At 43.7% G+C, this 24,316-nt stretch overlaps 1 long non-coding RNA gene across 1 annotated transcript; it reads left to right on the top strand.

Moving 5' to 3' along the window:
• The first annotated feature begins 4,010 nt into the window (after positions 1-4,010).
• LOC123996425 lies at positions 4,011-16,116 on the top strand. Its single transcript, XR_006831991.1, has 3 exons — positions 4,011-4,571; positions 6,396-6,491; positions 16,024-16,116. It is a non-coding gene; the product is annotated as an uncharacterized LOC123996425 (long non-coding RNA).
• Positions 16,117-24,316: the final 8,200 nt, after the last annotated feature.

Below are 24,316 nucleotides of genomic sequence, written 5' to 3' on the forward strand. Positions count from 1 at the left end.
TTAAGGTAATATATATATGTTTGAAACCATTTCATTGACTTATTATGATCTGTCCTCCCATCAGCAACCTTCATTGACTCATTGACAAGAAATACAAATACTGTATTTAACATGAATGAATACATGTATTTCAGAATATTGAATAACATTTTATTTGTGCATTCGGAAAGTATTCAGACCCCTTGACTTTTTCCACATTTTGTTACGTTAAAGCTTTGTTCTAAAATTGATTAAATACAATGTTTTCCTCATCAATCTACAGACAGTACCCCATAATGACGAAGCAAAAACAGGTTATTAGAAATGTTTGCAAATGTATTAAAAATAAATAACAGAAATACCTTATTTACATAAGTATTCAGACCCTCTGTTATGAGACTCGAAATTGAGCTCAGGTGCATCTTGTTTCCATTGATCATCCTTGAGATGTTTCTACAACTTGATTGGAGTCCACCTGTGGTAAATTAAATGATTTGGAAAGGCACACACCGGTCTATATAAGGTCCCACAGTTGACATTGCATGTCAGAGCATAAACAAAGACATGAGGTCGAAGGAACCATCGTAGAGCTCCAAGACAGGATTTTGTCGAGGCACAGATCTGGGGAAGGGTTCCCAACATTGACAGGTCCCCAAGAACACAGTGGCCTCCATCATTCTTAAATGGAATAAGTTTGGAGCCACCACAACTCTTCCCAGAGCTGGCCGCCAGGCTAAACTGAGCAAGAGTAGACGGAAGCCAAAAAGACACATGACAGCCCAGTTTGCCAAAGGGCACGTAAAGACTGTCAGACCATGAGAAACAATATTCTCTGGTCTGATGAAACCAAGGTTGAACTCTTTGGCCTGAATGCCAAGTGTCATGTCTGGAGACATGGTGGTGGCAGAATCATGCTGTGGGGATGTTTTTCAGTGGCAAGGACTGGGAGACTAGTCAGGATTGAGGGAAAGATGAACGGAGCGAAGTACAGAGAGATCCTTTATGAAAACCTACTGCAGAGCACTCAGGGGCTCAGGCTGGGGCAAAGGCTCACCTTTCAACAGGACAACGACCCTAAGCACACAGCCAAGACAACGCAGGTGTTGCTTCATCTCTGAATGTTGTCTCTAAAAGTCTCTGAATGTCCTTGAGTGGCCCAGCCAGAGCCTGGACTTGAACCTGATCAAACATCTCTGGAGAGACCTGCAAATAGCTATCCAGCAACGCTCCCCATCTAACCTGACCGAGCTTGAGAGGATCTGCAGAGAAGAATGGGAGAAACTCCCAAAATACAGGTGAGCCAAGCTTGTAGCGTCATACCCAAGAAGACTCGAAGCTGCAATCGCTACCAAAGGTGATTCAGCAAAGTACTGAGTAAAGGGTCTGAATACTTATGTAAATGTGATATTTCAGTTGTTTAAAAAAGAAAAGAATTAGCAAACATTTATAAAAACCTGTTTTTGCTTTTTCCTTATGGGATATTGTGTGCCGATTGATGAGGAAAATACCATTTAATAAATTTTAGAATAAGGCTGTAGCATTACAAAATGTGGAAAAGGTCAAGAGGTCTGAAAACTTTCTGAATGCACTGTATATAAGGACTACATGACACCTGGCAAACATGAAAATATATCGAGCTGATAACTTCAATGGAGGGTTTCAAGACATTTTACTCATTTCTAGCTCAGTAGCAATATGGCTAAAGAGTCTGGTGCAGACTGTACTGTACTGTAGTCTGCCCCAGGATTCATCTAACAGCACCGTGACACTGATGAAGCCTGCTCTGATAGAAATCTAAACATGGAATAACTACATTTTTTTGAAAATGTCAATTTATATATATATTTTTAAAGCCCTCCCTTGCCCCCCCCAATGATACAGCATACTACAATAGAAAATCACTGTTTCATCACCAACCAAACCAAACACTCTCCATACTGACTAACTCAGCTAAGCGCATTAACCAATCGAGCAGTGCCAAACTACAGCTACATTTCACTCCAGCTGTCGATGGCCCTCGTTTCGCCCACAACTTCAACCCCTGCTTAATCCACAAAGCCAATTTCTTTCTCTCCATCTCCTTCTGCCCACTCCCTTATCCCTCCCTCTTTGCCAACAGCCTGTTTTCCTTAACCCCCCCCCCCCCCCCCCTCTCTCTCCTTCTATTCCCGTGACCATCTTATCGCGAGTGTGCCTGGGCCTATGTGCCACTCACCATGCTGCGTGTCCCTCCTTCGTCTTCTTCTTGTCCTCTCCAATAGCATGTATTTCTGGCCTGGGGTCACAGAGTGCAAGTCCAAAGAAATAGGAGGATGGATACAAAGAGAAAGAGAGCGAGGGATCAGAGGTCGTGAGGCCTCCAACGGTGTTGTCGGCTTCCTGTTTGTCTCCTGAAAGGCTGCTGTGGAGACTAGCCACTATAGTAGAACCATTATCATCGTCTTATACGATTTTGCCTTCTCTCAAACTTTTTTCCGTTACCATCCCAGAGACACACAACCGTACACAATAGCCACAGTGTGTCCCGTCGTGTGGTCGTGTCATCTTCTTATAGACAGTATGGCGGCGGGGGACCGTGGAACTTGTTTGTTTCCCCACTGTAAGATAGCTCTTTATAGTGGTACAAAAGCTGCACTCGCGTCTCTGTGGTAATGAGTGTTAACTGAAATGTGTAAATGTTTTTCCACCAACACTTGCGCTCTGACCTGTTCATGTTGTTCTCTTTTTTTGACGTCTGTTAGTTGATGTGTTTCTACATTCCCCCCCCCCCCCGAAGAATCTATCCGTTGTCCAAAGAAAATAAACCATGGCCACTTAGGGGTCTGAAAATATTGTGGTGTCTCCCTGTGAAATGACAATGTGTGCATACTCACCATCCAAGTCAAGACCATACAGCCAAACATGCTCATCATAGTCAGACACATGATGAGGGAGGGTGGAAAACGTGTGTGTCCAGCTGCAAGTGGCTTGAAGAGCACTCGAAGACGGGACTGTGCACACGGTGTGTTGTGTGCGTTTCTAGAACTGTACCCTCTCTTGATTGGCAGTCAAGGCTGCCTAGTAGACAACAACAAAATCCCCATTCACATCCTTACCCGACAGTCAGTTCCACCATCCCCCTCTGTCCAACTGTCATCGCCCAACCTCTCAATCCCCTGTCTCTATCCCTTCCTTCTCCTCTATTTTTAGACAGCTTGGCTCCGGTGAAAGGCTTACGGGTTCATTCTTTACCAATTTGCTTTGGTCAGCTGGCTAATTCACGGCACAACAAGGTTCTCTTGTGAACAATGGGGCTATTGTATTCCGTTTAATCAAGGAGCATCACACTAAAAAGCTATACATCTAAACTTAGAATCAGATATATTTCTAGTTATTAGATACAGGTTCCCAAAAATATTCCAATTATCAGATGTAAGGCATCTACTTATTTTATTTTTCTTTCACCGCCTTGTTGTTTCAGCATAATAAGGACACTTATTTGGCTCCTCATTGATGCTTTATCACACTCCGTCTAGATTCCTAATAACAGTCAGTGCATTGGTGCCATTGTAAGACGACTCCAATCAATACAATCAGTGGCATAATGGGGTTTATAGAAGAAAACGCAGCCAGAGAGGCTGACATGTGCTCAGTTTCGATGTTTATCCCCCCGTCTTGTGACTGAGCTCATTCAGCTTCGTGTGAATTGTGCTCCCCAATAACGGACGATGACGTGTTGGGCCATCTTCTTAGAATGTCTCCTATAACAAAACACAAGGCAAAACACACAGTATTCTTGCTGGCATGATATTACACAGTAACGTGAATGACGCGACGTTTCTAATCTCCGATAAAAGCGAGCGGTGCGCACACAACACATCCCCCCCCCCACACTCCTACATTTGACTGGAATTCTGGCGGAAGACACACCCAGTTAGTGTGTTTGTTGTGTTACAGAATGGCCCTCAGATGCTGACATCATGAAACAGACACAGATGTGAACAGAAGTGTAATGAGGTGCATCTGTTTTAGCTTGCCCAGGGCACCGGATGGGTGGAGTTTGTACATTTTAGACAGAGACTCACAATTGAGCAGAGGCGTCATGGGCTATGTTTATACAGCTGGCCTAAGAACCCAATTGCCGATTGTTTCTTTTTGTCTGACTACTTACCCTCGGTTTTAAATGACCCATATCAGGTAGGCCTTTGCACATTTAGCTAAGGTGCGTGGTAGATAACTGTTATCTTGGTCATCTAAGGTCACTCACCTATGTAACAAAATCCGTAGAACTTCCAACTTGTTTAGAAAGAGAGCAAAGTATATACTTGAAATGATACTCAAGCGAATAATCCAACCCTTTGTTGGCGAATGACTGTTCTGTGGCAGGGGGAAATGCAACATCGGGTGATATTAGATTGAAGTAGAGAAAAAAAAACAATTACAAGGCAACAAGAACAGTTTTGAAACGGAAGTTCGACTACAACGCTATGACTATGCATAATACAATGGAAGCCTGCCGCCAACTGATGGACATATCTATAGAAAACTCAAAGATGGCCCCGCTCCTGAATTTGAGATAAACATAACCAATTACCTTGCTGCTGCTTCGGAACGTAAGTGGATTTCTACGTATGAATTTGATTACCTCAACTGTAAATGTCAGTTAAATATGTAATACGGTACGTGTTTTATACGCTCTTTCCTTAACGGCCTCTACAAGCTTACAGGCAGAATTATTCAATAATGACTCCATTGCAGCCCCTGTACAATTGTGTTGATAACTTTACATTTACATTTACATTTAAGTCATTTAGCAGACGCTCTTATCCAGAGCGACTTACAAATTGGTGCATTCACCTTATGACATCCAGTGGAACAGCCACTTTACAATAGTGCATCTACATATTTTAAGGGGGGGGTGAGAAGGATTACTTTATCCTATCCTAGGTATTCCTTAAAGAGGTGGGGTTTCAACTTCACTGTGACATGTATTTAAACATTCCCTGCATTTGTTCAAGTTTTCAGAGAGGTGATCAATAAATCTCTATGACCTCCATGAAAATATCATAATGCTACTTTTGACCTATAGTCTCTGTACTACTACTAACATGACAAAGGGCTAGAAGCGCTTGAATTTGATCTAAAATAACATAGTGAAGAAATGGCTCCACCTAGTGAATTTATTTGTGAACTGTACTCCAGCAGTTAGTTATTCTATATTTGATACATTTTTCATGATTTATTTTGCCGAGTCTTTTCTTTATGTTATTTCTATATGGAATAAAACACAATTCCTTATATATGGCCCTCCTTTGTATTTGTTGCTCAAGGTAACCAATAACTACAAAGAGATATATGTGGATTTTGATTATATTAACACATTTATTTTCTGAAAATATGTTTGCATTTTTTATTTCTAATCTAGAAAGTCCTTGCTACCTCTTTCTAATCATGTAAGAATGTTTTTACAATATCCTACTCTCCCTGGAGGGCATAGGCCAACCTAATGATGAGTTGGGTCTGGGGGCATTGAAACTGAACCAGTTTGATATAAAAGGACATAAGACTATTCAAATGAATTGGTTAATTACCAACAATTAACATTTGGTGAATAAATACACTTACCAACAAAAGGGATTCCTTCGATATTCTAGTTATCTGAAATTGATCATTTACCAGTAAAATTGGTACAAGGAAAATAAGAAAAAGTGCTGTTGCTGCTTCTGTGGATTGTCTGGATGGAAGAAAATAGGAATGGATGTAGGCATATGATACATCTCTCTTGCAAGGATGGCTAAGAACAAGACGTCTTATTTTCTATATTACAATATGTCGGCTGTCAATGATTTTTTATTAGCCTGCTCAACGATTTAACAAACACATTTAACACATCAGGAGACAGCCACCATTGTAGGGGTACAGGCTGGGTAGGCTACTACAGGCCGGAAAACAAAACACACATAACAGTTCTATTATTTATATTAAAAGTTATTGTGTATTCCTAAGTATAGCTCCTAATACATTCGGCACATAGGAAGTAATTAATCTAATTAGCTGCCAAATTATCATACAACATCAAAGTGCATCGGATGGTGTCCGGATGGTACTCATGTTTGGTCAGTATATGCCTATGGCTAAACATTTTGTGCAAGTTGCAACGTTGTCATGCATCTCTAGAAAAAGATGGCGTGTAACTGTATCTATTGTGGTGCAAATGTAAACAGTTATATAGTATTACAAACGTGTGTTTTTGAAATACTGCTAAGAGGCACACTAAATCTGGAGGTAGCCTACATTAAAAAACAATTGCATCATTATAATTAACATAATACAACAATCTCCATCAAAATCCATCTGTTTAACCTAGAGATATCTGTTTTGTATGGGCTGCATCTCAATACACCACATCCCCCTATGTGGTCCTTCTGCATCTGCAGTGGCAAGTGGCAGAGATACACCTCTGTTTGTCAGACCAGGAGACATCCCGAAAATCGGTCTTCTCAAGAAAACATCTAGTGTCCGAATGTGATAAGGTAAGATGAGACTCTCATAGTTGACATTTGTTGTACCACAATTATAGAATATTCTATTTGTTTCTACAAAATGTATAATAGGCCTATATAAAGCACTTATGATAGCTTGGTTCTCGTAACGAAACTTTTTTTGTACCTGTTTCTCGTTACCTTCGATGTGCCAACTTCTGTCTGTAGTGTCCAAACCATGTAGGCTACAAACCTATACCCCACTATGGAAAGTGGAGACTCTCATAATCTCTAAGATCCCCACAAGCCCCACCAACCCCCACAGCACATGTCTGAAGGTAACCCGGTATCGATTTTTTTATTTTATTGAAGTAGATTTGCGGCAACAAAAAAAGGGGTAAATATGTGTCAAATCAAATCAAATCCGATTTCAAATCAAATCAAATTGTATTTGTCACATACACATGGTTAGCAGATGTTAATGCGAGTGTAGCGAAATGCTTGTGCCTCTAGTTCCGACAATGCAGTGATAACCAACAAGTAATCTAACTAACAATTCCAAAACTACTGTCTTATACACAGTGTAAGGGGATAAGGAATATGTACATAAGGATATATGAATGAGTGATGGTACAGAGCAGCATACAGTAGATGGTATCGAGTACAGTATATACATATGAGATGAGTGTGGAGACAAAGTAAACAAAGTGGCATAGTTAAAGTGGCTAGTGATACATGTATTACATAAGGATGCAGTCGATGATGTAGAGTACTGTATATACATATGCATATGAGATTAATAATGTAGGGTAAGTAACATTATATAAGGTAGCATTGTTTAAAGTGGCTAGTGATATATTTACATCATTTCCCATCAATTCCCATTATTAAAATGGCTGGAGTTGGGTCAGTGTCAATGACAGTGTGTTGGCAGCAGCCACTCAATGTTAGTGGTGGCTGTTTAACAGTCTGATGGCCTTGAGATAGAAGCTGTTTTTCAGTCTCTCGGTCCCAGCTTTGATGCACCTGTACTGACCTCGCCTTCTGGATGATAGCGGGGTGAACAGGCAGTGGTTCTGGTGGTTGATGTCCTTGATGATCTTTATGGCCTTCTTGTAACAACGGGTGGTGTAGGTGTCCTGGAGGGCAGGTAGTTTGCCCCCGGTGATGCATTGTGCAGTCCTCACTACCCTCTGGAGAGCCTTACGGTTGAGGGCGGAGCAGTTGCCGTACCAGGCGGTGATACAGCCCGCCAGGATGCTCTCGATTGTGCATCTGTAGAAGTTTGTGAGTGCTTTTGGTGACAAGCCAAATTTCTTCAGCCTCCTGAGGTTGAATAGGCGCTGCTGCGCCTTCTTCACGACGCTTTCAGTGTGAGTGGACCAATTCAGTTTGTCTGTGATGTGTATGCCGAGGAACTTAAAACTAGCTACCCTCTCCACTACTGTTCCATCGATGTGGATAGGGGTGTTCCCTCTGCTGTTTCCTGAAGTCCACAATCATCTCCTTAGTTTTGTTGACGTTGAGTGTGAGGTTATTTTCCTGACACCACACTCCGAGGGTCCTCACCTCCTCCCTGTAGGCCGTCTCGTCGTTGTTGGTAATCAAGCCTACCACTGTTGTGTCGTCCGCAAACTTGATGATTGAGTTGGAGGCGTGCGTGGCCACGCAGTCGTGGGTGAACAGGGAGTACAGGAGAGGGCTCAGAACGCACCCTTGTGGGGCCCCGTGTTGAGGATCAGCGGGGAGGAGATGTTGTTGCCTACCCTCACCACCTGGGGGCGGCCCGTCAGGAAGTCCAGTACCCAGTTGCACAGGGCGGGGTCGAGGCCCAGGGTCTCGAGCTTGATGACGAGTTTGGAGGGTACTATGGTGTTGAATGCCGAGCTGTAGTCGATGAACAGCATTCTCACATAGGTATTCCTTTTGTCCAGGTGGGTTAGGGCAGTGTGCAGTGTGGTTGAGATTGCATCGTCTGTGGACCTATTTGGGCGGTAAGCAAATTGGAGTGGGTCTAGGGTGTCAGGTAGGGTGGAGGTGATATGGTCCTTGACTAGTCTCTCAAAGCACTTCATGATGACGGAAGTGAGTGCTACGGGGCGGTAGTCGTTTAGCTCAGTTACCTTAGCTTTCTTGGGAACAGGAACAATGGTGGCCCTCTTGAAGCATGTGGGAACAGCAGACTGGTATAGGGATTGATTGAATATGTCCGTAAACACACCGGCCAGCTGGTCTGCGCATGCTCTGAGGGCGCGGCTGGGGATGCCTTCTGGGCCTGCAGCCTTGCGAGGGTTACCACGTTTAAATGTCTTACTCACCTCGGCTGCAGTGAAGGAGAGACCGCATGTTTTCGTTGCAGGCCGTGTCAGGGGCACTGTATTGTCCTCAAAGCGGGCAAAAAAGTTATTTAGTCTGCCTGGGAGCAAGACATCCTGGTCCGTGACTGGGCTGGGTTCCTTCTTGTAGTCCGTGATTGACTGTAGACCCTGCCACATGCCTCTTGTGTCTGAGCCATTGAATTGAGATTCCACTTTGTCTCTGTACTGACGCTTAGCTTGTTTAATAGCCTTGCGGAGGGAATAGCTGCATTGTTTATATTCGGACATGTTACCAGACACCTTGTCCTGATTAAAAGCAGTGGTTCGCGCTTTCAGTTTCATGCGAATGCTGCCATCAATCCACGGTTTCTGGTTAGGGAATGTTTTTATCGTTGCTATGGGAACGACATCTTCAACGCACATTCTAATGAACTCGCACACCGAATCAGCGTATTCGTCAATATTTCCATCTGACGCAATACGAAACATGTCCCAGTCCACGTGATGGAAGCAGTCTTGGAGTGTAGAGTCAGCTTGTTCTGACCAGCGTTGGACAGACCTCAGCGTGGAAGCCTCTTGTTTTAATTTCTGCCTGTAGGCAGGGATCAGCAAAATGGAGTCGTGGTCAGCTTTTCCGAAAGGGGGGCGGGGCAGGGCCTTATATGCGTCGCGGAAGTTAGAGTAACAATGATCCAAGGTTTTACCACCCCTGGTTGCGCAATCGATATGCTTATAAAATTTAGGGAGTCTTGTTTTCAGATTAGCTTTGTTAAAATCCCCAGCTACAATGAATGCAGCCTCCGGATAAATGGTTTCCAGTTTGCAAAGAGTTAAATAAAGTTCGTTCAGAGCCATCGATGTGTCTGCTTGGGGAGGGATATATACGGCTGTGATTATAATCGAAGAGAATTCTCTTGGAAGATAATGCGCTCTACATTTGATTGTGAGGAATTCTAAATCAGGTGAACAGAAGGATTTGAGTTCCTGTATGTTTCCTTCATCACACCATGTCCCGTTAGTCATGAGGCATACGCCCCCGCCACTCTTCTTACCAGAGAGATGTATGTTTCTGTTGGCGCGATGCGTGGAGAAACCCATTGGCTGCACCGCCCTGGATAGCGTCTTCCCAGTAAGCCATGTTTCCGTAAAGCAGAGAACGTTGCAGTCTCTGATGTCCCTCTGGAATGCCACCCTTGCTCGGATTTCATCAACCTTGTTGTCGAGAGACTGTACATTGGCAAGAAGAATGCTGGGAAGTGGTGCGCGATGTGCCCGTCTCCGGAGTCTGACCAGAAGACCGCTGTGTTTCCCTCTTTTTCGGAGTCATTTCCTTGGGTCGCTGCATGCGATCCATTCCGTTGTCCTGTTTGTAAGGCAGAACACAGGATCCGCGTCGCGGAAAACATATTCTTGGTCGTACTGATGGTGAGTTGACGCTGATCTTATATTCAGTAGTTCTTCTCGACTGTATGTAATGAAACCTAAGATGACCTGGGGTACTAATGTAAGAAATAACACGTAAAAAAAAAAAACTGCATAGTTTCCTAGGAACGCGAAGCGAGGCGGCCATCTCAGTCTGCGCCGGAAGTGATGATCCGGTTAAGAACCCGGGTCTCCGGAGTGAGAAACAGTCACTTAAGCAACTGAGCCACGAATAGACTGCAGAACCCAGAAGATGAGGCAGACAGTAGTACTTGAGACTGTGTATTTAATTAAGTAAAAAGTGAAGTTCTTCAGGAAAACATGTAACTCCACAACCTCAAAAGGAATCCTACAAGAACAAAGGTAATCCTCCAAGACAAAAAAGGTAAATCCACAAGGTGGAAGGTAAAGCACAAAAAGCCTCAAAAGATACTCAAAAAACAAACAAACAAGAACAAAACAGAATTCCATAAGAGAGTCCACCGGGATCAACAAGAGTTCTCAGAGTACTAGGGCTGGGTGCTAACATACAAACACAGAGCAAAGAACAGAGGAAAACAAAGGGTTTAAATACAATCAGGGGAAACGAGGCACAGGTGCAAATAATAATCGGGATCAAGAGAAAACAAAAGGTCAAAAGGCACAATGGGGGCATCTAGTGACCAAAAACCGGAACAACCCTGGCCAAATCCTGACAGAATCCCCCCCCTAGGAACGACTCCTGACGTTCCTACCAGCTCTCTCAGGGTGGAGGGCCCTGAACTGATGAATGAGGTCAGGGTCCAGTATGTCTTTGGCAGGAACCCAGGAGCGCTCCTCGGGACCATAGCCTTCCCAGTCCACCAGATACTGCCAGGACCGCTGCACCCGGCGGGAATCCAGTATCCGATGGACGGTATAAGCCGGCTGGCCTCCAATGACACGAGGCGGAGGGGGAGGTCTGTCTGCCGGGACAAGGGGAGAAAAAAACAACAGGTTTTAATAAGGAAATGTGAAACGTGGGATTAATCTTAAGGGATCTGGGTAAGTGTAGGCGATAAGAAACTGGGTTAACTCTCCTGGCAACCTTAAAGGGACCGATGTATTTTTGGGACAGCTTGCGAGACTCCACCCATAGTGGTAAGTCTCTTGTGGAGAGCCAGACTCTCTGGCCGGGGCGCAGGGTAGGCCCGGGATGGCGACGTCTGTTGGCTTGTTGTTGGTACCTCTGTGAGGAACGCATAAGATTAAGACGGATCTTCCTCCACATAAGCCGACAGCGTCTGACGAACTTCAAGGATGAAGGCACTCTGACTTCTGCCTCCTGGTCCGGGAACAATGGAGGGGCATAGCCAAACTGACACTCGTGCGGGGACATACCAGTGGAGGAGGAGCGCAAGGTGTTGTGCGCGTATTCGGCCCAAACAATGAAGGACGACCATGTGGACGGGTTGTTACGAGTCATGAATCGGAGGGTGGTTTCCAGCTCTTGATTCATCCTCTCAGTTTGGCCGTTGGACTCCGGATGGTACCCTGAAGATAGACTGGCAGAAGCCCCCGTGAGTTGGCAGAAGGCCTTCCAAAACCTAGAGGCGAACTGGGGACCTCTGTCAGAAACCATATCTTGAGGAATGCCGAAGACTCGGAACACATGATTAATTACCAACTCAGCCGTTTCCTTGGCAGAAGGTAACTTAGTCAGAGGGACAAACCTGGCCGCCTTTGAAAACCTGTCGATAATGACTAGGATAGTAGTATTGCCATGGGATGGAGGAAGGCCAGTAATGAAGTCCAAAAGATATATGTGACCAGGGTCTGTGGGGAACAGGTAAAGGGTGAAGGAGTCCTTGCGGGTGGAGGTGAGAAGATTTGCCCTGGCAGCACACGTGGCAGGCATTGACGAAAGTGGCAACGTCTTCTCTTATGGTAGGCCACCAGAACTTACGCTGGATGAACTCCAAGGTGCGACCTACGCCCGGGTGACAGGTGAGGTGAGAGGAGTGCCCCCACAGAAGGACCTGAGTCCTCACTGCCTTGGGGACAAACAACCGATTGGCAGGACCTCCTTTCGGGTCCGGTTCAATAGCTTGAGCTCGTCTCACGGTATCCTCAACTTGCCACGAGATCGGAGCCACGATCTTAGCAGCAGGAAGGACAGGCATGTCCGTGTCATCTCGAATGGCAGGAGCGTAGAGTCGGGACAGGGCATCCGGTTTGAGATTCTTCGACCCGGGCCGATAGGTGAGGATAAACTGGAATCGATTGAAGAAAAGAGAACATCTAGCTTGTCTAGAGTTCAACCGCTTCGCCTGCTGGATATACTCCAGATTTTTGTGGTCCGTAAGCACTTGAAACGGGTGAGAAGCCCCCTCGAGCCAGTGTCTCCATTCCTTCAATGCCATCTTAACCGCTAGGAGTTCACGATCCCCCACATCGTAGTTCCTCTCAGCCGGGGTAAGCCGGTGTGAGAAGAAAGCGCACGGATGAAGCTTCTTGTCTTTACCCCTCTGAGACAGGACAGCTCCAACACCAACCTCTGAGGCGTCTACCTCCACCACAAACGGTTCATCCGTAGTCGGTAGTATCAGGATGGGAGCAGAGAGGACGCGCTGCTCGAGTCCTTGGAAGGCCGTCTCAGATTCTCTTCCCCACAAAAACCTTGCATTGCCACCCTTGGTTAAAGCTGAGAGAGGGGCTGCCACCAAGCTGAAGTTCTTGATGAACTTGAGGTAAAAGTTAGTGAAGCTCAGGAAACGCTGAACTTCCTTAACGGATTTGGGGGTGGGCCAAGCTGCTACCGCCCCTACCTTCCTGGGGTCCATTTGGACTCGACCGGGTTCCACTACAAATCCCAGGAATTGTACTCGGGATGAATGGAATTCACATTTTTCCGGCTTAACGTACAGATGGCTGTCTAAGAGGCGTTTGAGTACTTGTCTGACATGCTTAGTGTGTTCTTGAAGAGAGCTCGAAAAGATGAGGATGTCATCCAAGTAAACGAACACAAATATGTTAAGCATATCCCTAAGCACATCGTTTATGAGCGCATGGAACACCGCTGGGGCGTTGGTCAGGCCGAAGGGCATCACCAAGTATTCATAGTGACCAGTAGGCGTGTTGAAAGCGGTCTTCCACTCGTCACCAGGTCTGATCCGCACAAGATGGTATGCATTCCGCAGGTCAAGCTTAGTGAAAACAACTGCTTCCTGGAGCAGCTCGAAGGCTGTGGCCATAACGGGTAGCGGTTAACGGTTACGGACGGTTATGGCATTGAGTCCCCGGTAGTCGATGCAAGGACGTAATCCACCGTCTTTCTTGGCCACAAAGAAAACCCTGCTCCCACCGGGGAGGTGGATGGACGCATGAGTCCTGCTTCCAGAGAGTCCTTGATGTAGGTATCCATAGCAGCTCGTTCGGGTGGAGATAGGGAAAAGATCCGACCCCTGGGAGGGCAAGTGCCCGGAAACAGTTCGATGGGGCAATCATAAGGTCTATGGGGTGGTAGCATGGTGGCCCTCTGTTTGCTAAATACACGTTTGAGGTCATGGTAACACTCGGGAACTCGGGTCAGGTCGATGGATTCTAAAGACTCGGGAGTAGAACTCGGGGAATTCGGGAAAATACAAGTAGCTTGGCACGTAGGACCCCACTGCTTGATAGTGCCCACAGACCAGTCCATGTGAGGGTTATGGCTGTGAAGCCAGGGGTATCCAAGGACGAGAGGGAACTCGGAACAGGAGATCAAATGAAAGTTCATCAATTCCTGGTGTTGTGAAACTGAAAGTCGCAAGGAGGTAGTGACATGAGTGACAAGTCCAGATCCCAAAGGGCTTCCATCCAATGTAGTAACCCTCATGGGGTCACTTAGAGGTTCAGAGGGAACGCCATTCTCCTTCGCCCAGACACCATCCATGAAGTTACCTGCGGCTCCAGAGTCTACCAAAGCTTGAAGGTGAAGCTTGTGGTTGTCCCAGGAAAGGGTGACTGGAATGAGCAGACGGGAGTTGGACGGATGGGAGGAGGTTATGTTTCCCGTTACAGTTCCCCCTGGTCTGTACGGGACAGAGCGTTTCCCTGGAGCCCGGGACACGTGGAACGGAAATGGCCCGGTTTGCCGCAATATAGACAGCGTCGCTCCCTCACCCGGCGGTCTCTCTCAGCCTGGGAGATGTGTCCAATCTGCATGGGTTCCGGTGGAGCCAGCGAGGATAAAGGTGGGGACTCGGAGCTGGTTCCCGAGTGGCCAGTTCATCTTGGATAGTGTCGGAAAGGCCTTTCAGAAAGCACACCGTGAGCGCCTCGGTGTTCCAGCCACTCGCTGCTGCCACCGTGCGGAACTGGATGGCATAGTCCGTCACGCTGCGCCGACCTTGGTGGAGAGTCAGGAGCTGTTTGGCTGAGTCAGGACCACTGCTTGGGCCTTGAAACACTCGTTTGAATTCCTCAGCAAAGGCAGAGTAGCTGGCACAGCAGGAACTATGGGCATCCCACACAGCAGTAGCCCAGGCCAGGGCTTTTTCCGACAGCAGGGAGATGATATATGCGATCTTAGACCGGTTGGTGGGGAACGACGAGGGTTGCAGCTCGAAGGAGAGAGAACATTGGATGAGAAACCCTTTACAAGCACTTGGATCACCTGAGAACCGTTGGGGAGGTGGAAGACGAGGTTCAGCCAGAGGGTTAACTGCCATGGGTACGTGAATCTGAGGTACTTGGACGGGAACTGTTGCCGGGGTAAGTCGATCAGATATCTGCTTTATGGAAGTCAGCATCTCCGACAGAAGATGAGAATGTTTAGCCATTAAGGCCTCTTGCTGAACCAGGGCAACTTCGTGGCGTTGGACAGTCTCCTGGTGGTGGGACAGCATGGCAACAAGATCCTGGGAACTGGCTGCCTCTGGGTTTATTTTTGGCTCTGTGTTTCTGTCAGGACCCGGTTACGAACCCGGGTCTCCGGAGTGAGAAACAGTCACTTAACCAACTGAGCCATGAATAGTCGGCAGAACACAGAAGATGAGGCAGACACAGCAGTACTTGAGACGGTGTATTTAATTAAGTAAAAAGTGAAGTTCTTCAGGAAAACATGTAACTCCACAACCTCAAAAGGAATCCTACAAGAACAAAGGTAATCCTCCAAGACAAAAAAAGGTAAATCCACAAGGTGGAAGGTAAAGCACAACAAGCCTCAAAAGATACTCAAAAAACAAACAAACAAGAACAAAAAACAGAATTCCATAAGAGAGTCCACCGGGATCAACAAGAGTTCTCAGAGTACTAGGGCTGGGTGCTAACATACAAACACAGAGCAAAGAACAGAGGAAAACAAAGGGTTTAAATACAATCAGGGGAAACGAGGCACAGGTGCAAATAATAATGGGGATCAAGGGAAAACAAAAGGTCAAAAGGCACAATGGGGGCATCTAGTGACCAAAAACCGGAACAACCCTGGCCAAATCATGACAATATGTGTCCAAATTCTTTTTTAAATTCTGATATTTCTTCTAAATGTAGGACAGACCCTTCCAAACCCTATTTCTTATGTAATATTATTGACTTCCTGTTTTGCCATTTATGAATGTGTTATTCAAAGTGTTTTTATGGGCTCTAGTAGTAAAGGCCAAATTCAATATTTGATATATATATATATATATATATATACAAAAATGTGGACACACCTACTCATTCAATGGTTTTTCTTATTTAAAAAAACTATTTTCTACATTGTAGAATAATAGTGAAGACATCAAAACTATGTAATAACACATATGGAATCACGTAGTAAACAAAAAAGTGTTAAACAAATATATAATCTTCAGTATCATCTACAGTTAATTTAAATGAATGATTTCTCTAAAACATTATAGGACTCATTCACAGCAGCCATCTTCCTCCTCCCTTACATCTTCAATGAAGAACCCAGAGGCCTCTACATTATGAAGGTATGTGTATGAAAACCGTTGTCAAATGTGAACAGACATTGTTTTTCCTTCACATTTACCACAAGAACCAACAATTGCTATTTTTTTGTTATTTCAAAAAATACTTTTTTATTGCCTTTTTAATTTTTAGAATGTGGAAGAACAGTTTATCTCCAGTGATCATTTCAGTTTGTGGAAGAACAGTTTATCTCCAGTGATGATTTCAGTTTGTGGAAGAACAGTTTATCTCCAGTGATGATTTCAGTTTGTGGAAGAACAGTTTATCTCCAGTGATGATCTCAGTTTGTGGAAGAACAGTTTATCTCCAGTGATGATTTCAGTTTGTGGAAGAACAGTATATCTCCAGTGATGATTTCAGTTTGTGGAAGAACAGTTTATCTCCAGTGATGATCTCAGTTTGTGGAAGAACAGTTTATCTCCAGTGATGATTTCAGTTTGTGGAAGAACAGTTTATCTCCAGTGATGATTTCAGTTTGTGGAAGAACAGTTTATCTCCAGTGATGATCTCAGTTTGTGGAAGAACAGTTTATCTCCAGTGATGATTTCAGTTTGTGGAAGAACAGTTTATCTCCAGTGATGATCTCAGTTTGTGGAAGAACAGTATATCTCCAGTGATGATTTCAGTTTGTGGAAGAACAGTTTATCTCCAGTGATGATTTCAGTTTGTGGAAGAACAGTATATCTCCAGTGATGATTTCAGTTTGTGGAAGAACAGTTTATCTCCAGTGATGATTTTTGTGTTTGAAGAACAGTATATCTCCAGTGATGATTTCAGTTTGTGGAAGAACAGTTTATCTCCAGTGATGATCTCAGTTTGTGGAAGAACAGTATATCTCCAGTGATGATTTCAGTTTGTGGAAGAACAGTATATCTCCAGTGATGATTTCAGTTTGTGGAAGAACAGTATATCTCCAGTGATGATTTCAGTTTGTGGAAGAACAGTATATCTCCAGTGATGATTTCAGTTTGTGGAAGAACAGTATATCTCCAGTGATGATTTCAGTTTGTGGAAGAACAGTATATCTCCAGTGATGATTTCAGTTTGTGGAAGAACAGTATATCTCCAGTGATGATCTCAGTTTGTGGAAGAACAGTATATCTCCAGTGATGATTTCAGTTTGTGGAAGAACAGTATATCTCCAGTGATGATTTCAGTTTGTGGAAGAACAGTATATCTCCAGTGATGATTTCAGTTTGTGGAAGAACAGTATATCTCCAGTGATGATTTCAGTTTGTGGAAGAACAGTATATCTCCAGTGATGATTTCAGTTTGTGGAAGAACAGTTTATCTCCAGTGATGATCTCAGTTTGTGGAAGAACAGTATATCTCCAGTGATGATTTCAGTTTGTGGAAGAACAGTATATCTCCAGTGATGATTTCAGTTTGTGGAAGAACAGTATATCTCCAGTGATGATCTCAGTTTGTGGAAGAACAGTATATCTCCAGTGATGATCTCAGTTTGTGGAAGAACAGTATACGTGACGTTTTGCATGATTCTTGTAAGATGTCCTTTTTTAACACCTGATATGTTTTAAGTACTTTCAAGTACAGATGCCCTTCATGTAAATAACTTAAATGCAGTATGTAGTTAATTAATTTGTATGGAGGAACATTCAACTTTAGCGCTGATGACTTTTCTTAAAAGTTGAGTCATGAAATCTTAGTGTCATTTAAAATGAAGCCCTCAATGTGAACATACCATAGAATAACTACAAAAACGGAATACAATTAAATTAATTCGAATCGAAACCAGCACAACTTGTACATATCAAATATGGATCAATGTGATGTCCATTTTGCAGGTCCCTCAGGTGAATATTACAAAACGTTCAGAAAACCATTCTCTTTGCGTTTAACACTATGATCAGCAATTACGTTTTGAATTGCGTTAATCCCATGCTAAAGGCAAGACATGTCCTTCTGCACCGAGGTGACGGCAGTAAATAAGTATTAACTGCTTAGAGTTCATGCTAAATGTGGTGACAGAGACGTACTGCATATTGTAATGAATAAAGAAGGGAATCAAGATCAAATGAAGACTCACACACTGTATGTGACGACGTATTTGTTTTGAATTCATTCAGATTTTTAAAAAGGCTCAAATGATCACACACACAAAATAATTCTCAACAGAAAACGTCAAAGGGTTAAGGTTTGGGATAGGGTTAAAACGTTCAAGGGAAATTCCCTAAATCTTCATCATCTCCAGCACCACCCCACCATCAACATATGTGAAAATGGTGTGTTTCTATGTTTTGTCGTAAAACATATTTAAAGATAAGTGTTTCCAATGACATCATCAACCAATTAGTAGACACTTAGTAGGCAATTAGTAGACAATGCCTACTCGCAATTGGTTTATATCACATGATGCACACCCACCAATTATGTCATTATCTTCTAGATTTTTTACTGGAGATGATGAATATGAAGATGAAAATCTGTGACGTTTCCCTTTAAATTTAGGCACTCATTCCAAATTATTAAGGTATGGGTTAACATTTGGCATAGGTTTAAAAAAATCTATATATGCTTATTGGAAAAAAAGAATCTGCGATCATCCTGCCAGCATAATATCCTGCTGCTGGGAGAACCGTAGTGCAGCTGCTAACCTATTTGACTCATGCAGTTTCACCACACGTGAAAACACCAGCGATGCGGCTGTCAGCTACCGCCAGTTATAACGCTTGATCTGGTTGAATCTAAGCCCTCATTTTTATTTACTGCTATCATAACATGTTGGTATGAGACAGATAGAGATATCAGCGTGTTTTTGTGCCTGCTTGCTTCGTGAATCGTCGGTCCCTACCGGCATGTCAGCAAAGACTGGGTAGCCATTGTTGCAATCACATTCAAATCCAGTTGCTTTTCTATAGAAAGAGATGGATACGGTATTAGTTTATGAGGGATGCTTAATTCTCAATGAGACTTTCCCCTAGAAATATTAATGATACGTGTAATAAGAGAGCGTTAAAGACTTGAGATAGTAGCCATTTGGTGATTCCATGCCAATAACTTCACAGTAGCAACTGATTTAGAGCAACGCCCAGCAATTCAAATGTTTTTAAAGGGGCAATCTGCGTTTCAAACAACAACAAAGTAATAATAATAATATATGTAGGTACCGCACCACTGTTTTTGATGGACGGCACTGAAGTAGTGTAACCACTCTCAAATTCATAGACTACGCCATGGGTTGCAAGGACTGACATGATATCAAAATGATAGTTTTCACCATGTTTTGAGGCTATAAAGTGTCTTTTTACAAACAACGGAGTAAAACCATTGTATGTTTTGGGTTCGGATGGGCTAAGCTCATGAGGCATTTGAAGTTATATTCTTCAAGAATCAATGGCTATTATATGATGAATTTAAAAGCAAAATAACGGATGTACCAATCCCGGTTTGATCCTTTATTGGTCACCTGGCAGTGCTACTAATACACATAATTTCAGCCTACGCTGGGGCACTTCTTACTGAGGCACCCTCAGCACTCCAGGCAATTATGTTTGGACTCACATGGCGAGAAGGGTTAATTGCCGCCACCCACTCGCCTGATTGGAGCTGCTTCACGCTTGTCAGGCCACATCGCATCAAAGGGCTCCCATCCAGAGGGAGTTACACCTCACAGACCGGCACTACACAGACACACACGCTCACACACATACACGCACGCACGCACGCACGCACGCACGTACGCACGTACGCACGCACAATCAGGTCCTAGATGAGAGACTGCATGTTTGTTTTTTTAAATGGAGGCAAATTTTAAAAGGTTGATATTTCACAAGTGACAATAGTCAAATCAAATATTATTTGTCACATGCTCCGTTAACAGTAGGTGTAGACTAACAGTGAAATGTTTACTTAAGGGCCTTTCCCAACAATGCAGAGAGAACCATTTAGAAATAATAGAAAAATAATAATAAGAGGAATAAATACACAATGAGTAATGATAACTTGGCTATATACAGTGAGTGGACAAAACATTATGAACACCTGCTCTTTCCATGACATAGACTGGCCAGGTGAAAGCTATGATCCCTTATTAATGTAATTTGTTAAATCCACTCAAATCAGTGTAGATAAAGGAGACTAAAATAAGGATTTTTCAATCCTTGGGACAATAGAGTACCACATTATGAGTCATAATACCCATAAAACATTCAAACAGGGAAATGGTTTCAATCGTTTTTCCATCATTAATTTTTCCCATAAGTTATTTTGGTATTTTGGCTGTGTTTTGTGTATCGTGTAGACTTACCCTGGCATGACGTTTTAATAACCGTGTAAATCTCTCTTGGACAAGGTGACTTTTATAATTAGCTTCTTATGTGGCTATCATGAAGAACTACAAATACCATGATAATCGGGACATGATTATCAAAACGTCATTTCAGGGTAAGCCTACACAAAACACAGCCCTTCTGTTAAATGTTTCTAAAATCCCCTATGAGAAAAATGTTTTGTAGAAAAATGATTTGGCCCATTTCTCTGTTTGACCGCTAGGTTTTCTGAGTATTATGACACCTCCACTGTGGGGCCCTATGAAGACATGGATTGTGTATGTGTGCCATTCAGAGGGTGAATGGTCAAGACAAAAGATTTAAGTGCCTTTGAACAGGGTATGGTAGTAGGTGTCAGGCTCACCGGTTTGTGTTAAGAACTGCAAACGCAGCTGTGTTTTTCCACGCTCAACAGTTTTTTTTATTACATTTTTTATTTCACCTTTATTTAACCAGGTTGGCCAGTTGAGAACAAGTTCTCATTTACAACTCAGACCTGGCCAAGATAAAGCAAAGCAGTGTGACACAAACAACAACACAGAGTTAAACATGGAAAAAACAAACATACAGTCAATAACACAATATATATTTTTTTATATACAGTGTATGCAAATGAGGTAAGATAAGGGAGGTAAGGCAATAAATAGGCAGTAGTAGTGAAGTAATTATAATTGAGCAATTAAACACTGGAGTGATAGATGTGCAGAAGATGAATGTGCAAGTAGAGATACTGCTGTGCAAAGGAGCAAAACAATATCCCCATAATATGGGGATGAGGTAGTTGGATGGGCTATTTATAGATGGGCTGTGTACAGGTGCAGTGATCTCTGAGCTGCTCTGACAGCTGATGCTTAAAGTTAGTGAGGGAGATATGAGTCTCCAGCTTCAGTGATTTTTGCAATTTGTTCCAGTCATTGGCAGCAGAGAACTGGAAGGAAAGGCTGGCCAAAGGAGGAATTGGCTTTGGTGGTGACAAGTGAAATATACCTGCTGGAGTGCGTGCTACGGGTGGGTGCAGCTATGGTGACCAGCGATCTGAGATAAGGCGGGGCTTTAACTAGCAAAGACTTATAGATGACCTGGAGCCAGTGGGTTTGGCGACGAATATGAAGCGAGGGCAGTACACAGTTTCCTTTGTGTAACAAGAATGGTTCACCACCCAAAGGACATCCAGCCAACATGACTCATCTGTGGGAAGCATTGGAGTCAACTCTTCGACACCTTGTTGAGTCCATGCCCAGACCAAATGAGGCTGTTCTGAGGGCAAAAGGAAGTGGTGCAACTCAATATTAGGAAGGTGTTCTTAATGTATTGTACACTCAGTGTATATACATGGGGTAAGTACCGAGTCGATGTACAAGGTCATTGAGGTAGACATGTACACATAGGTAGGAATAAAGTGACTAGGCAAGAGGATAGATATTAAACAGTAGAAGGATCCAGATACGCGGCCGTAGTAGGTTTGATAGCGCAGAAATACAGTAGTTGATTTACAACACAGTATATGTCATTATACGTCCAGAACACTAGAGGTCAGTGTTGTGTTGCTTAAGAAAACTACTGATACTGTCGCTCTTTCCTCACCTCATACTCTCTTATTTTAGCTATACTTGTGAATTTGTGTTGCAAAATTCCGGTAATCCCCAGGTTTTTCAAAAAAAGCCTATTGGAGGGTTCCCGAATTTCCTGTTTATTCCCCCCAGATTTCCACACAATGGCCCATATTGACAAAGAGTCTCACAGCAGGAGTGCTGATCCAGGATCAGTTTCGCCTTTTAGATTATAATGAACACAATCATGGGGCAACCTGATACTAGAACTGTCCCATGTGTCCCTCCCCTGCTCACATGTTCATCATATGAGAGCTAAGATCCTCTCCCGGGGTGGTGTTACACACACACACACACACACACACACACACACACACACACACACACACACACACACACACACACACACACACACACACACACACACACACACACACACACACACACACACACACACACACACACACACACACACACACACACACACACACACACAGAGATACTTCAAATACAGTTACTTGGAATCTTAGGTACTACATGTCACATGTGGTCTTGAGTTGCCTCTGCAGCTTATTGAATAATACAAACACTGAACTACTGATAGTCGATGAAAATACATCAGTCATTGTGCAAGCCAGTTTTCTTACCAAAGAACACTGATGGTTTGGCTGGGCGCAAACGTCAATCCAACGTCTAGTTTTGATTTAACTTTGAGTTGTCAACTAACATTAATTCAAAGTAAAATCAACAAAACATTTAACCATGTCATTGGATTAATAAAAAGTTCAAAGTTGATTTTAAAAAACAAATTGTTTAGGTTGATGACTTTTTGAATATCCAATCAGTTTTGCACGTTGATTCCAATGTCATCAGACGGAAAAACGTAGCATTTTGTTGTTGTTGAAATGACGTGGAACAATGTTGATTCAACCAGTGTGTGGCCAGTAGTAGAGCTCTAATACTACTCCACTGCTCCTCTCATGGCCCACACATGGTACTCATAGAGGGTCTCAGAGTGTAGGAGTTCTGATCTAGGATCGGTTTTGCCTTTTAGATCATCATGAATAAAATGACATGGACAAAGGGGGACCTGATGTTAGATCAGCACTCCAAGCCAGACACTAGGCCACTGTGTAGTATGGATTTATGTCTCCTTCATACTTCCTATACTTCTTTATACAAGGTACCGTATGTTGGCATGTATGTGTTCTATTTTGGAAGGCAAGAAATGTTGTAGTATCACGTTTTTCATTAAATCCATTTCAAATTGTCTAAAAACATCTATTTCAATCATCTCCAATAAGATTTTCTTTGCACCAAACACACGTCTCTACAGTGTAGGTCTGCACCTGCCAAAGGCCGCATTCACATCCACAGGCTTCGAGCAGAGAAGTGAGCTAAAGTTCTGTTTGGATCGCACTGTGGCTTCCTGTCACTCTGAGCATACTGGCAGACACACACACATGCCACACACACACACACACACACACACACACACACACACACACACACACACACACACACACACACACACACACACACACACACACACACACACACACACACACACACACACACACACACACACACACACACACTCTCTCTCCGTATGCACAAAACATTTTCAAAAACTGTGTGTTCCCCCTCCAATGTGCCTCAAAGGACCCCAAGCTACTCCACAGACTGGGAGCCACACAGACGTACTGACATTGCTTCCAGGGAGAGAGACAGAGGGTGGGAGCATATGTTGGATAAGGCGTACTATGTCTCGTTGAGGGGGATATTTCTCTTGGATGTTGTGTCTTACAAGCCAGGACTGTGCGGTGCAGAAAGAGGCATTTTTTCGTTCAATTTATTAATCCTTTTAGGCAATGTTCCCTGTTCAGAAATGCAAATTGAATCAATCTGAGTCTGACTTTAAGACTTTTCAAGTGGGATTTAATTAGAAGCTAGAGCCTGCAGTTTTTAATGAGAGAGGGGGTGGAGAGAGAGGGAGAGTGAGTTAGGGGGGGGGTTGTGGTTTTGATCTGAGGTCCTGCTGGAGAAAGCTAGTGCACACAGAAAAAAAACACACACACACACACACACACACACACACACACACACACACACACACACACACACACACACACACACACACACACACACACACACACACACACACACACACACACACACACACACACACACACACACACACACACACACACACACACACCAGTATGCCCCTCAGTGCAGAGTGTGAGATGGATGCCAACTGTCTACTTTCTCTCCTCTACTTTCTCTCTTGTAAGTATTCAGTCAGATTTCCAGCAATGGCAAACCTCTTCTCCTTCTATCTGCCATCACTCTATCCCTTCCAATGGCTCTGAACCTCACGG

Source organism: Oncorhynchus gorbuscha, linkage group LG15, assembly GCF_021184085.1.
Source record: "Oncorhynchus gorbuscha isolate QuinsamMale2020 ecotype Even-year linkage group LG15, OgorEven_v1.0, whole genome shotgun sequence".
NCBI lineage: Eukaryota > Metazoa > Chordata > Actinopteri > Salmoniformes > Salmonidae > Oncorhynchus > Oncorhynchus gorbuscha.